This window comes from Syngnathus leptorhynchus, chromosome 7, assembly GCF_054491065.1.
Source record: "Syngnathus leptorhynchus isolate UIUO chromosome 7, UIUO_Slep, whole genome shotgun sequence".
NCBI lineage: Eukaryota > Metazoa > Chordata > Actinopteri > Syngnathiformes > Syngnathidae > Syngnathus > Syngnathus leptorhynchus.
Genome location: NC_141201.1, coordinates 12,680,948 through 12,696,256, shown reverse-complemented (window position 1 = coordinate 12,696,256; position 15,309 = coordinate 12,680,948). Strand labels below are relative to the sequence as shown.

Genomic DNA, 15,309 nt, shown 5'->3' with positions numbered 1-15,309 from the left:
ATGTCAATTATGCCAGCAAGCTGTCGGCGCAAGAACGGGCAGCTACGGCTGAGAGGATGGCAGCCAATTTACTGTCCCAGCAAAACTTTTTTCACCGGCAAACTGCGCTCCAGGAGTCGACTACCAAGGCAAGCTTTTTGCTGGCATTCAAATTAGCAGCAGCTAGCAAGCCTTTCTCCGAAGGTGAGTTTTTGAAAGACTGCATGGTGGAGACTGCAGGTGTTCTGTGTCCGGAAAGTCAAGGCAAGTTTGAAAAAATCAGTTTGTCACGTCGGACTGTGACTCGCCGTGTGGAACTAATTGATGAACATATAGCTAGCCAGCTAAACAAAAAGGCAGAGTTCTTTCAGTTATATTCATTTGCACTTGATGAAAGTAATGATTTCAAAGAGACAGCGCAGCTCCTAATTTTTATCTGAGGAATAAATGACAGCTTTGAGATAACGGAGGAGTTTTTGACCATGGAGTCTTTGAAGGGAACAACGCGGGCAGAGGATTTGTATGACAAGGTGTCTGCTGCCATCGAGAAACATAAACTACCTTGGAGAAAACTTGCCAATATCACGACGGATGGATCACCAAATTTAACAGGAAAAAACATTGGGCTGCTGAAACGAATCCAGGATAAAGTAAAAGAGGAAAATCCTGAACAAAATGTTATTTTTCTTCACTGAATCATTCATCAGGAATCACTTTGCAAGTCTTTATTGCAGCTTCACCATATTGTGAATCCAGTCGTAAAACTTGTGAACTTTATACGCGCAAGGGGACTCCAGCATCGTCAGTTCATCACGTTACTGGAGGAAATTGATGCGGATCATCAGGACTTACTTTACCACTCTCGTGTCCGGTGGTTAAGTTTGGGCAAACTGTTTCAACGCATTTGGGACCTGAAAGAAGAGATCGGCGCATTTTTAGAGTTCAATGAGAAATCTAACGAATTTCCTGAGCTACGAGACCAGAACTGGCTTTGTGATTTTGCGTTTGCTGTGGATGTATTTTCACACTTGAATGAACTGAATGTGAAACTGCAGGGGAAAGATCAGTTTGTGCATGACATGTACAAACATGTTACAGCGTTTAAGCTCCTTTTATTCTCCAGACAAGTTGCGAACGCATCCTTCACTCATTTCGCCACACTTGACACTCAGAAAGAGGCGACGCGATATGCAAAGAAATACAGCAAATCACTGGATGACCTGCACAGAGAATTCAGTCGCCGGTTCTCTGATTTTGAAAACATTGAAGAGTCACTTCAGCTCGTGTCATGTCCCTTCTCACAAGACCCTGAAACAGTACCACATGAGGTGCAATTGGGACTGATCGATCTTCAGTCTGACGCCAGCTTGAAGGAAAGGTTCAACACTCTTAAACTTAATGACTTTTATGCTTCACTGAACGAAGCCACCTTTTAAAACCTACGGAGGACAGCACAGAGGATGCTGGGCTTGTTTGGCTCGACCTATGTATGTGAGCAGACATTCAGTGTTATGAACATGAACAAATCCCGTCACAGATCCAGGATAACTGACCAACACCTCGGATCTATCCTTCTTCTTCTTCTTCTTCTTCTTTCGTGTAACATCAGAGCTCCAACTTAGTGTCGTGGAGCCACGCCAGCATCTCTTGTCCCAGGACACCTCACGCGATATCAGTCGTGCAAGGTCTTTGTCTGCTTCCGGGAAGCGGCCATTCTTCAGGAGTTGGGAGGCGATTGCGTTTGCAGTGACTGGGCATCTGTGGGCTGATGTATTTCTGCCTGTGAGCTGGTTGATGGTCTGCCACGCCTTCCGGCTGGAATGGGTGAAGTTAATTGATTCAACAACTTCTGTCCATCTCGCCTTGCGGGAGAAGTCCAGCTTTTCGAGCAGTGCTGCTGCCGTTGCGTCCTCCTCTTCTCTAGAGCTAGCTCTCTGATGTTCCCTCAGGAGACAGCTACACTCCTCATCTCAGCCTGGGATGTAGTTCCTGTTATATCCACGTGGGATACTCTTCTTTGCCGCACGCAGGAGGATCTGGCAGTAGGTTGCATAGGCTGCATCCACATCTGTGGACTCTGGGTCTGGCAGGCCGGCTGACCTACTTTCCGTCTCCTCAGCATACGTCTCCCAGTTGGCTTTTCGGAAGTTCCATCTCTTCACAGGCTTCCCTGGCACCGGTTCCACCAGTGATGGGACTTTGATGATGGAAGGTCGGTGGTGTGAGCGGGGGAACCTGTCAAGGACACGCCTCTCCGGTCTTGGGTCGTTGCTGCGGCAAATGACGAAGGCCAGGTCCGGGTTGGTGGCGGTGTTCCAGCGTGCAGAGAAGAAGGTTGGGGGTTCCTTGGGGTCGTACAGCAGCTGGGCATCAGTGTTGGAAGCCCATTCACACAGCGCCACTCCGCTAGGTGTTGAGTTGTTGTACCCCCAGTCTGTGTGCTGACAGTTGAAGTCGCCTGCGTAGATTGCGGGTGCAGTTGCAGATGGGATTGACGTTGTGGTTAGCTCCGATGTTGGGGGCTTGTAAACGTTGATGACTAAGGTTTCCTGGATTTTGGTAACCAGCCACTCGATGTTGGAGCCTGGTGGGGATTGGCTACAGGCTGCCCAGCTTATTCCAGTGCGTACAAAGGTTGCCACTCCGTGCTGCTTGGTGTTGATGGACCCAGCGAGATGAAACCCAGGGATCTTGAGGATGTTGTTGGTCGTGCAGTGCGTCTCCTGTATGAGCAGGACCGTGGCCCCGTTGGAGTCGGCCAGGTGCCGTAGGACTTCGAGTTTGGCGATGGTAAGGCCCTCGACATTAAGTTGAAGCACCGACAGGCCTCGGTTTTCGACGGTCGGGATGGCTGCCCGTCCGCCATTCTTCAGTCTGCCGGCTCTGCGTGCTCTGCGTTTGTTTGTCGACATTAGTTTCACAAGCGGGTTTTGCACCCTGACCTTGCTACTCACAGGGAAGACCGCGTGAAGGTTGTCGTCCATCTTCCCCGGATCTATCCTGAGAATCGCTACAACAAAACTTACTCCAGACTTTGATGCATTGACAAAACAGGGAGATCAACAACACTGTTCCCACTGAAACTGATGGTGAGTTTTCCTGCTGTGTTTATTCAACTGAAATGTAATTAAATTAATCATTAAAAGGTCAAATCCTGTGTGTAATTTATATAACACTCCATCCATCTGTTCTTGACTCGGCCCCTCTGTCAAATTTTAGAACTCATTGTGGCCCTTGAGTCAAAAAGTTTGCCCACCCCTAGACACTAGTCACTAGACATAGTCGGACTTGCCTCCACACATAGTTTGGGCTCTGGTACAAGCCCTCTCAAGAGGGGCTGGACTCTCTTCCACTCTGGTGTTGCCCACGGTGAGAGGCGTCGAGCAGGTGTTGGCATACTTATTGCCCCCCGGCTGGGTGCCTGCACATTGGGGTTCACCCCGGTGAGCGAGAGGGTAGCCTCCCTCCGCCTTCGGGTGGGGGGACGGTTCCTGACTGTTGTTTGTGTCTATGCACCAAACGGCAGCTCAGAGTACCCACCCTTCTTAGAGTCCCTGGAGGATGTGCTGGAGAGCGCTCCTTCTGGGGACTCCATCGTTCTACTGGGTGACTTCAATGCTCACGTGGGCAATGACAGTGAGACCTGGAAGGGCGTGATTGAGAGGAACGCCCCCCCCGATCTGAACACGAGCGGTGTTCTATTGTTGGACTTCTGTGCTCGACACGGATTTTCTATAATGAACTATGAACTAAGGTCTATTCGGGGTGCTGGAGAGGAGGATCCGTCAGGAGGTCGAGCCTCGGATTCAGGAGGAGCAGTGTGGCTTTCATCCTGGCCGTGGAACAGTGGACCAGCTCTACACCCTTGGCAGGATCCTCGAGGGTGCATGGGAGTTCGCCCAACCAGTCCACATGTGTTTTGTGGACTTGGCGAAGGCGTTCGACCATGTCCCTCGGGAGGTTCTGTGGAGGGTGCTTCGGGAGTACGGGGTGCCGAGCCAACTGATAACGGCGGTTCGGTCCCTGTATCACCGATGCCAGAGTTTGGTCCGCATTTCCGGCAGTAAGTCTGATTCCTTCCCAGTGAGGGTAGGACTCCGCCAAGGCTGCCCTTTGTCACCGATTCTGTTCATAATTTTTATGGACAGAATTTCTAGGCGCAGCCGAGGCGTTGAGGGGGTCCGGTTTGGGGACCTCAGCATCGCGTTACTGCTTTTTGCAGATGACGTGGTGCTGTTGGCTTCTTCAGGCCGTGGTCTCCAGCTCTCACTTCCAAATCCGAGTCCATGGTCCTCGTCGGAAAAGGGTGGAATGCCCTCTCCGGATCGGGGATGAGATCCTGCCCCAAGAGGAGGAATTCAAGTATCTGGGGGTCTTGTTCACGAGTGAGGGCAGGATGGAGCACGAGATCGACAGGCGGATCGGTGCAGCGTCGGCAGTAATGCGGACTCTGTATCGGTCCGTTGAGGTCAAGAGAGAGTGGGCCAAATGGCAAAGCTCTCGATTTACCGGTCAATCTACGCTCCTACCCTCACCTATGGTCACGAGCTATGGGTCGTGACCGAAAGAACGAGATCCCGGATACAAGCGGCCGAAATGAGTTTCCTCCGCAGGGTGTCCGGGCTCTCCCTTAGAGATAGGGTGAGAAGCTCGGTCATCTGGGAGAGACTCGGAGTAGAGCCGCTGCTCCTCCACGTTGAGAGGAGCCAGATGAGGTGGCTCGGGCATCTCATCGGGATGCCTCCTGGACGCCTCCCTGGGGAGGTGTTCCGGGCATGTCCCACCGGTAGGAGACCCCGGGAACGACCCAGGACGTGCTGGAGAGAATATGTCTCTCGGCTGGCCTGGGAACGCCTTGGGATCTCCCGGGATGAGCTGGATGAAGTGGCTGGGGAGAGGGAGGTCTGGGAGTCCCTCCTAAAGCTGCTGCCCCTGCGACCCGACCCCGGATAAGCGGAAGAAGATGGATGGATGGATGGATGGATGGGAGGCACGCATCCGTGTGACCCGGACTGTGAACAGCTCATCCCTCCTGCCCCTCCCGTCCTGTCAGCAGCTATCATTATATTGCCCGTACCTGCGGCTTTCTCCATACCTGCTCAGTGCTTGTTACCCACTCCTTATAAACCCGCACACCCAGCCCTCAGTGTCAGTTCTTTTGCCCTACCAGTACGCTATATGTCTGTTGCCTATTATGTAGTCTGCCGTAGCCCGGTCTGTTACTATGCCTGTCTGTTGAAATCCTTGTAGCCTCCTGTCATCCTGTTCTCCACGACCACTTTCCCTCCAATAAACCCCTTTTTGGTCTAAGCCACATTTGGTGGCCCTGTTCGTGACACTCAACACAGACAAACAGAGGTGATACCGTTTTGTGTACGAAGGCAGGAGAAAATTGTTGTCTGTTCCTGCTTGCGCCAAACTAACCAGGAGGGGGAAGGCTTTCTCCAAGGATGGCCTACGCGATCACGTCAATGGAGGAGGCCAGCGGACCAACCACACACAACAAGGAGACAGTGGTTATGCACTCCAGTCCTTGTTTTATTTTGCACTCTTTTCCTTGCTTCTTTTGCCATTTAGATGCAGATAGGCCTCTCAGCTGCTCCAACCTTCTTCCTAATTCCCCTCAAGCAACTCCTCACACATGCGCACTCTGCAGTCACTCTACAGCCGTCAGTCACATGCAAACTGTCAGAAGTATCGCAACAAAGTATTTATTTATGAACAGAGAAGAAAAAAATACTTTCAGACTAAATGTGATGTGAATATTTATTAGGTTATTAATATGTTTATTAATCATTAAATCATTAGTTAGCCCCGTTACCTTTTCTCTCTGTTGCATCAAAAAATGAAAGCCGTTATTCTCAGAGAGACCAGCTTGGATGTTCTACGACAGCGGAATAAATTACTTACATTTGATTCTCGCCTTGGCTCACAATCGTGAGTCTGATTCTGTTAAATAAGTCATTTTAAACACTAGCGCTAGATGGCGCTTGGAAGGCTGAGAAGTTCACCGAAGGATTGGCCGAGTTGACGATAATACCGCTCAGTCATCTCCGCTGAGCACCTAAGCCAGAGGTGTTCAACTGTTTCGTCTTCCTCGCCGCACAAATGTCATCGAAGGTCACCTACGCAGGGCCGGGTGATGTCCAGATCAGAAACGAATGAGGTCGACAAGGTCTTTTTTTTCTGACAACTCAACTTCTTCGAAGGGGTTGTAGCGATGGAAGTGTAAATCAATTAGTCAAGGGTGTTCAAGAGGGGAAGGGTTAAAGGCCTCACGGATGAGGGCATGTCTAGTGGATTTGTCCAGTTGCCCTTAAGTTTGGGGGAGCGATGAACCGGCTTTCGCCTCTTCATCAGCTTGGTCGTTACCCAGGAGACCGCACTGCAGAGGGATCCAGATTATTTGGACTCGCTTTTGAGGGGGAAGGGACTGAGAACGTGCCTGACAAAAGTAACATATTATTATTCAAATAACTATACCATAATTAACAAGTTTATTGAACCATCCGTGTCACTCCAAATCATTAAATCCATCGAAATCTTCGTCCACTGTGTCACTTATAAACAACTCCGCTGAATCCGGAAGTATATGCGGCGCTGACGTCAGACTCATCGTCAGTTGCAGTTCCAATTATTCCACAGCCCTGAGTATTTTCATTTCGGCATTGCTTGTAAAGACTCGGTGTAGACTGGCCAGCCCGCCCTACTTCGTAGCAAAGTAACTAAATTTGAGGAGAAGGGCGTGACTTATTTGCGAACGATACAGAAAAACCTGGAATTCAGTGAAGTGGAACAGAGTGGAAATTCTATTGTAGTCTACTGTACATATATTATGATTGAGGCAGTCCAACAAAATCCCGGACGATTTTGAAATGCCCCCTGGACATTTTTTTAGGTCTCAAAAGTAGGACATGTCCGGGAAAAAGAGGACGTCTGGTCACCCTACTTTAGCGTAAAACTATCTGAAAGCTCAGCGCGTGAATTTCGAGAAAGCTGACAGAGTGCCCACACTCAAAATGCAATCTCGGCACTGATAAAAATAGAGTGTGGACTACGCCGGGTCCGTACTATTGAGTACGTACACGTACTTGTGAGTGTGCGATGAGCTTTCTGGCACGACTTCCGAGAATAAATGCGTGGGCAGGCTTGACCCATCTACAATGGAAATGCAATCATTGCAGGGAAAATGACCCAAAACATTTTTTATAATATAATTCATTCAGGTTTGTGGCCCGCGGGCTGTAGTTTGCCAATGTCTGCTCTCAAGCATGTCAGCACATTTGTAGTGTTTTTGTGTGGCAGGGTTCAAAGATTTTTTTGTGTCAGTAAAAGCAAACACCACCAGGCCATCACAACGGTACCATTACCGTAATTTTTGGACTATAAGTCGCTCCGGAGTATAAGTTGCACCAGCCATAAAATGCACAATAAAGTGGAAAAAAACCATATATAAGTCGCACCGGAGTATAAGTCGCACTTTTGGGGCAAATTTATTTGTCAAAATCCAACACCAAAAACAGACATGAACCAGCAACAACAGGCTAAACGATACGATATGCTAACGTGACATATACACAAACGAGCTGAGAACGGGCCTGACGTAACATTCAGACTTATTCAAGTAAGTATTACATAAATCACACGTTTATCAAACCATCTGTGTCACTCCAATTCATTAAATCCATCGATCGTGCTTGATGTAAACAATGCCGCGTATGCGCCGCATATGCTCACCTCGGACCCGATGACGTAGGGAGGAAGTGTGGAAGCCGGTGTGTGAGCTGCGATCAGTCCATAGTGTTGGAATACAGTCTTTGATGTTTAAAGTCCAGAAGAATTTTCCGCAAGATCTGCAATGGATGTAGTTACAGGCGTAGAAGGGCCAAAGTGCGTTGACCAGCTCGCCGAAAGGAGGAAGTGTGGGAATGAGCCAGCGAAGCTCCGCTGGCGTGTAATGGAGAATCATGACAGACGCTAAGAAGTGGCAGATCCCAGAGATGAGTGGAGGCATTTGCCGCAGCCGAAAGCCAGATGGTGAAGAAGGGTGAGCAGCAACAGCTGCGCCCCCGATGCCGGCGCGCCGGGTCCAGCCCCGGGAGTACGCAGCCGCAGAAGTATAAATATACTTTATATATAAAGTATATTTCAAATAACTATCATTTTAAAACAATATTATCAAACCATCTGTGTCACTCCAAATCATTAAATCCATCGATCAAATTCCTCGTTCTATATGTCAACAACGCCGCGCGTGCGCTGCAGAGATCAAGTATATAACTATATTGTAGCGTGGGAAAGACGTGGGTTTGGTAAACGGCTCTTTATTTAACAAAACAAGAGTTCAACGAGCCAACAACTACTGAACTTCCAGCCACGGAGGTGGAAGAGAGCTCCATAAATAGGACCGAGCGTGCGTAAAAGCCATGTCCGAGCCCCATCCACCGTCCTCGAACAGCCACCCGGCCGAGCGCCGGCCCCTGACTTCCATCCACGGAGGTGAAAGAGAGCTCCCGTCGAGAAGGACCGAAAGCCATAATAGTTTTTCAAACCTTCTGTGTCACTCCAAATCATTAAATTCTTCAAACTCTTTGTCCTCTGTGTCACTTACAAATAAAGCCGCTAATGATGCCGGTAATACGTGGGGCCCTTCGTCATCCCGTGATCGAATCCTTTGCCTTTTATGTAAACAACCGCCGTGTGGCACGGGTGACGTCACTTGCAGTTCAAATGACAGTAATCCCTTGCTACATCGCGGTTCGTTTATCGCGGTTTCACTATATCGCGGATTTTTGAATTTTGAAAATTTGTGGAAAAAATCACATATAAGTCGCTCCTGAGTATAAGTCGCCCCCCCACCCAAACTATGACAAAAACCGCGACTTATAGTCCGAAAATTACGGTATATTAGTTGTAAGTTGATGTTTCATCATAAGAGTTATGAAAACATTTAATGAAGGTCCAAATCATGTCTTGCTTTAAATAACAAAAAAGGATTCTGATGAGTGGCAATTATTGGCCCCAGAATAGTTTAAAAATGGAAGGTGTTGAATCATCCATCCATCCACTTTCTGAACCACTTTGTCCCCACGGGGGTCGCGGGCGTGCTGGAGCCTATCCCAGCCGTCATCGGGCAGTAGGCGGGGGACACTCTGAACCGGTTGCCAGCCAATTGCAGGGCATACAGAGACAAACAACCATCCGCACTCGCACTCATACCTAGGGACAATTTGGAGTCTTCAATCGGCCTACCAAGCATGTTTTTTGGATGTGGGAGGAAACCGGAGTGCCCGGAGAAAACCCACGCGGACACGGGGAGAACATCCAAACTCCACACAGGGAGGGTCGGAGGTGGAACTGAACCCGCTACCCAGTGCGCCACCGAGCCGCCCGGGGTTGAATCAGTCAAAAAAAAAACAAAAGTAAATAACGGTATGGATGGATGGAACATTACATTTACAAAATACAAAATGAAAAATAATAATTAGATTTTTGTGGATATGTTGCATATATATTTAGCAATTTTGGTCAGTGGGAATTTCAGTAAAAGAAATGTAGAAATTAGCAGAGAAAAAGAAAAACAACTCAAATGAGAACAATGTCAATGTGAAATTTTGAATATGCCACAGAGAATGAATAGTGAATGTTGTGAATTTTTGGTCTCCCAAAAATGTGAAAAAACGCTATTTAAGAATAAGACAGAAAAAGCCCTGAATTAAATGAACTTTGGTCAAAAAAGTTCGACATAAGGGAAAAACACAAAATAAATGATACTTGTTTTAATTGTTGTGGATATTTTAAAAGGGGAAATATTTGGTAATTGGCAATTAGAGGCATGTTGAAAACATACACCAAGTTGAATTGAATGAGCTGAATGTTTTGAATTTTAGATGAGAAGAATGTAAATGTTCACATTGAATGCACCATTGGGTTAGGGTGAATTATGAATTTTTGGAATACGTTGAGGTTGGAAAGGTGAAAATCAATAAAAAATGAAGACGTAGAAGATCACCAAAAAGAAGAAAGTCAGGTGTGTAGAATACCATGTGTGAAGGCCTTAGCTTTTATACATTAATAAAGAATAGGAACACAATACATTTAATAAAGAGCACTGTACTCATACCTCGCATGACTGTTTCGGTCCTCAACCGTGCAACATGACTGTTTGTAAATTTGTTTTTTACATACAAACTCAGGGTTGAGATTAAAGTGTTCGCTTGGCTCTCGGCAAGTGCTTCAGTTTCTCATGTGGACCGCTTTGCAAAATTATTTGCCCGCCCCTGTTGTACTATGTACATGAAGGCTGGCATGACAATTCAGCTGAGTTGTGCTTTATTTTATGCATACACTATTTACTGTGTCTGACTTCATAAGACCGTGTGTCTGACTTCATAAGTCAAAGTCCGCTTTATTGTCAATTTCCTCACACGTTAAGACACACAAAGAGATCGAAATTACGTTTCCCACCGTCCCACTGTGACTAGACACAGTACACAACACTAAAGGGAAATGTGCTTTCAGCAGTTTGCAAACATATTTTTTGAGGTTGTGTTGAACTTATAATCATATCAATATAATATCTAGTATTGGAGTCCTTGTGTGGATTGGTGGGGGTGAAGAATGTGCAAGCACACTGCCTGACCTTGCTTTCTTCTAAGAGTTGTGGAACAGGGAGGCCCAGGAAGGGAGTACCAGACGAAGAGAGTACGGGACGGTACGGGACGAAGGGAGTACTGGACGATAACACCTCAAGGTCGGTGAGGAACGAGAACAAAGAACAACACTACGTCCAGGTGGTTGGGCTTCGAGAGGAAAAAAACCAACCGCCTGATAACACCTCGACGGGGAGGAGATGGCCATCGACCAATCATCACACAATGTTTTGCATGTTTTAATATTCATATTGTGTATCTTTAAAACTGGGAAACCCGGAAGAATGTGTCGTCTTTTGGTGGTCACAAAAACGCACGTGTTTTAGTGTGAGGGACCCGGGACCCAGGCCTGTATTAGTGCGCTTTGTTAGGAATAAACAATTGGTAAATTTGGTCTGATTGATCTACTGGTCTTCTCTTTGACAGAACGAACTCGCAAAATTGTTAGGTGCGCCAGTGTGTGGATTGGGACATAGCAACTTGTGTTAAGTGTTGATCGCAATTTGGAGTCAGATCAATAGCTAAAAATCCGTATCCTAACAACACTTACAATCAAATAGCACAAAGGGTAAAAACGAATAGACAAGAGCAACGAATAAGTCAGATCATTTCAGATTTTAAAAATGCAATTTCAATGTTGGACATTTCACTATTATTTAGTCATTTAGTGGAACCTACCTTAATGCAAGTGAAATTGTGTCTCTCTGTGGAAAGGAAATCGTTGGAGAAATCTTATCAGAAAATTAAATTATTATTATGTGGACCCCTTTGCAAAATGATTTGCCCATCCCTGGTGTACTCTATACATAACGGATGGCATAACAATTAGGCTGAGTTGTGCTTTACTTTATGCGTACACTATTTACCAATCCAAATATTTGGGGCATTTTCTTAATTTTGAGCATATTATGGCAGAACTGTCATGTCAGATCATTTCAGATTTTAAAAATGCAATTTCAATGTAGGACATTTCACTATTATTTTGTAATTTAATGGAACTTACCTTAATGCAATTCAAATTGTGTCTCTGTGGAAAGAAAATCGTTTGAGAGATCTTATCAGAAAGAAGATCAGATTTCCTATGGGCTGCAGTGTTGTTGAGTAACAGACTGAAGCTTGTTGTTCACTGTCCGTCCCACGTCTTAAAGTGACAGAAACTCTTTTCAGGGGACAACCCAATCTTTATGTATAACTGTAGGTGTATAGTCATAATGTTGAAAAAAAAAAAAAGTCAAATGTCCAAACCCAGTAAATATGTCAGATATTATGCATGTGCCATAGTCTGTATTTATGTTCAGTGACAATACTTTAAAGACCAAGTGTGAAGTAATTTCAGAAATGCCAAATATATGTCAATAGTTATGTCACAAGTACAGTAATTTAACATTATACAATAAATGAGTTTCTATGTTTGCAAGCCACAAATATCACCAGTCAGTGTGCCAATGTCTTGCTAACTTTACCTGTGTACTGGACCTCTCAAGAGGGCATTCACATGAATGCATCCGTGCTGTTGTTTGTCTTCATTATTTGTTCAGTATCAGACAGGAAAATAAGTATACAACAGCCTGGATTGCTCCCTGCGCGTTGTTTGAAAGTTAATAATTTACCGTTACATTGGTGCTGATTTTAATTAGCTTGCCTGCCTTTAACTGTATGATAGCATTTAACTCACGGACATTCTTTGTTTCATCTATTGGTCTACTTGTCAGTTTTGCATGGACAACTGAACAACTTTTAGTAAGAATGTTTTGCGTCTTTATTTGCCACCGATGTAGTATTGACATTCTACACGTATATCAAAAGAGATGACAATCACACCTACCCTTTTGCAAATCCTTTATCATCAGCATAACAGTTGGAAAAAACAGATCTTTGAAGAGCTTGTGGAAAAAAATAAAAATAAATCAAAACAGGCCTGAAATTAGTTTGCTTTGAGGACAAAAATGGTTCATTTATGGGCCCTATTCTTACCTTTTGGCCACGCAAACAACTGTTGGCTTAAATAATAATAATGATAAATTATATTTGTCACGCACTTTACATTCGGAGGAATCTCAAAGTGCTACATAGCAAGTATAGACAAGAAATCAAAGCAAAGACAAGTATTAAACAACTGGACGACAACCAAGATGCGGAAAACAGGATTACGGAATTGCTAGGGTAAAGAGGTGAGTTTTAAGTCTGGTTTTGAAAAAGTCAGTGGATTGGGGTGCTCTTAGGTGGTCGGGGAGGTAGTTCCACAGTGTGGGGGCTGCATGGCAGAAGGCCCATGCTGCGCAACTTGGTTTTCGGGACGTCAAGAAGGTGTGAGTTGGATGAGCGGAGGCATCGGGTGGCAGGTTTTGGGGCAAGGAGTTCTTTGAGGTATAGGGGAGCATGTCTGAGGATACACTGGTGATTGAGCAGGGCGATCTTGTAATCAGTTCCGAATTTGATGGGGAGCCAGTGCAGAGAACGGAGGATGGGTGTGGTGTGGTCGCTTTTCCGCACCCTCATCAGGATCTGAGCAGCACTGTTTTGGATGTACTGTAGCCTAAATGTGAGCAATGCATTGCCACACAACACCGAGGCGTTTCGCTGAATAACAAGATAACAATGGGAAAGAGCAGTGAATGAGACACACACTACAGTACAATGGTTGAATGGAGACTCTGCGTACTTGAAATTATATCATCTCAGAAGATTACCCCGCGTAACTAAGTGTCGAATTAAGAACATGGGTGTGTTTGAAAAGTATGCCTAAAAATTGTTTTTGCTGTTGATACAGTTTACTTCAAATCTGGTATTTAAAGATGAAAGAGTTAAGAATTTAATTTTTCTTGGTATGTTTCATTATATCCATCCATCCATTATAATTATATATAAACGTATAAACATAGAACATAAACTCACTGGTGTTTACAGCACAACATGCATAATTCTAGGTTAAGGCCCTGCATGGCTATTCTGTTTTAGCAATGCTTACACAAAGATATCACTGCCCATGATATTCAATCTAGAACATCCTTTTAAATGTGTCCACTATATAAGTCTCAGAATGAATGATACAGGTATTACTCATTTATCAACGCTTATCAAAAGGAGGTCAATATACTTTAATCATTAATCAGTAGTCATTGAGTTGCAGAGTTACACAGACTTGTACAAATGTCTTCACAATATAACAGAATTACTATAATACATTGTATGAACACTGATGGTTCGAGGCAGTTTTAAATGGAGTTGTAAGGGTGTGGTAGGAGGTTCAGTTGGGAGTTTATAACCTCACCACACAACACGCGTGCACAAACACACACACAAACACATACATGCACAAGCGCACACACATACATGCACAAGCGCACACACACACACACACACACACACACACACACACACACACACTTACACACACACACACACACACACACACACACACACACACACACACACACAAACACACACACACACACACACACACACACACACACACACACACAAAGTGTCCTTCTCTGTGATTGTGACTGTGACTGTTTGTTGTTGCGACTGCCCTCCACTCTGCCCTCACCCACCTGGAGAACAGGGACTCGTATGTGAGATTGCTGTTTGTGGACTTCAGTTCTGCATTCAACACCATTGTTCCACAGCGTCTCATTTGCAAACTCGACAAGCTGGGCCTCAGTACCTTCCTTTGCAACTGGCTACTGGACTTCCTCTGTCAGAGGCCTCAAGTAGGGCGTGTGGGCGACAATAACTGTCAGAGGCCTCAGGTGGTTCATGTTGGTGACACTATCTCCGGCAGCATCACGCTGAGCACGGGGGCCCCTCAAGGCTGCGTGCTCAGTCCGCTGCTCTTCACCCTGCTGACGCATGACTGCACTGCGACCTACAGCAGCAACCGCGTGCTGAAATGTGCCGACGACACGACTGGTGGATCTGCTCACCGGTGGCGACGAGACTCACTACAGATCGGAGGTCGACCTTTTGGCCGCATGGTGCAGGGACAACAACCTTCTGCTGAACGTCAACAAGACCAAGGAGATTATCATTGACTTCCGGAAGGGTCACACCCACCACCTGCCACTGACCGTCGACGGTGCTGTGGTGGAGAGTGAGCAGCACCAGATTCCTGGGGGTGCACATCAGTGAGGACCTCTCCTGGACCACCAACGCTGCGTCGCTGGCGAAGAAAGCTCAGCGCCGCCTGTACTTTCTGCGGAAACTCAGGCGAGCAAGTGCTCCTCCCGCCGTCATGACCACATTCTACCGTGGCATCATTGAGAGCGTCCTCTCCAGTTGTATCGCTGTGTGGGGTGGTGGCTGCTCTGAGTACAACATGCAGGCCCTGCAGCGCATAGTGACCACTGCGAGTAAAATCATCGGGGCTCCACTCCCCTCTCTGAAGGAAGTTTACGCCTCCGTCTCACCCGCAAAGCGGCCGCGATTGTGTGTGATGTGAGTCACGCCACTCACTCTTTGTTTGTACTTCTGCCCTCTAGGAAGAGGTACAGATGCCTGCGCTCCCGCACCACCAGACTCAGAGACAGCTTCGTGCTCCAAGCTGTCCGGATCCTGAATTCCCTCCCCCCTCCACCCTCTGCTACATGACGTCCTGTTCTTTTGCGCTATGATCTGGCTGTCTGCTATTAGCGCGCTTGCTCCATTTTGCTGCTCTTATTTGTCAATTTATTTATTT

The 15,309-nt window shown here is 46.3% G+C and overlaps 1 protein-coding gene and 1 pseudogene across 5 annotated transcripts in view; one reads left to right on the top strand and one right to left on the bottom strand.

Annotated features, from left to right (window-relative positions):
• The window catches only part of LOC147054809 (aldehyde dehydrogenase family 3 member A2-like), a 42,886-nt gene extending 31,127 nt beyond the window's left edge, over positions 1-11,759 (bottom strand). For 4 of the 5 annotated variants that reach the window (XM_085916503.1, XM_085916506.1, XM_085916507.1 and 1 more), the window contains exon 1: positions 11,635-11,759. The gene's annotated coding sequence lies outside the window, so the exon portion shown is untranslated. Of the gene's footprint in view, positions 1-11,309; positions 11,336-11,634 lie in introns of all 5 variants that reach the window. The other variant, XM_085916504.1, reaches the window with a different exon arrangement.
• Positions 4-1,517, top strand: LOC147054810 (general transcription factor II-I repeat domain-containing protein 2-like; annotated as a pseudogene).
• Positions 11,760-15,309: the final 3,550 nt, after the last annotated feature.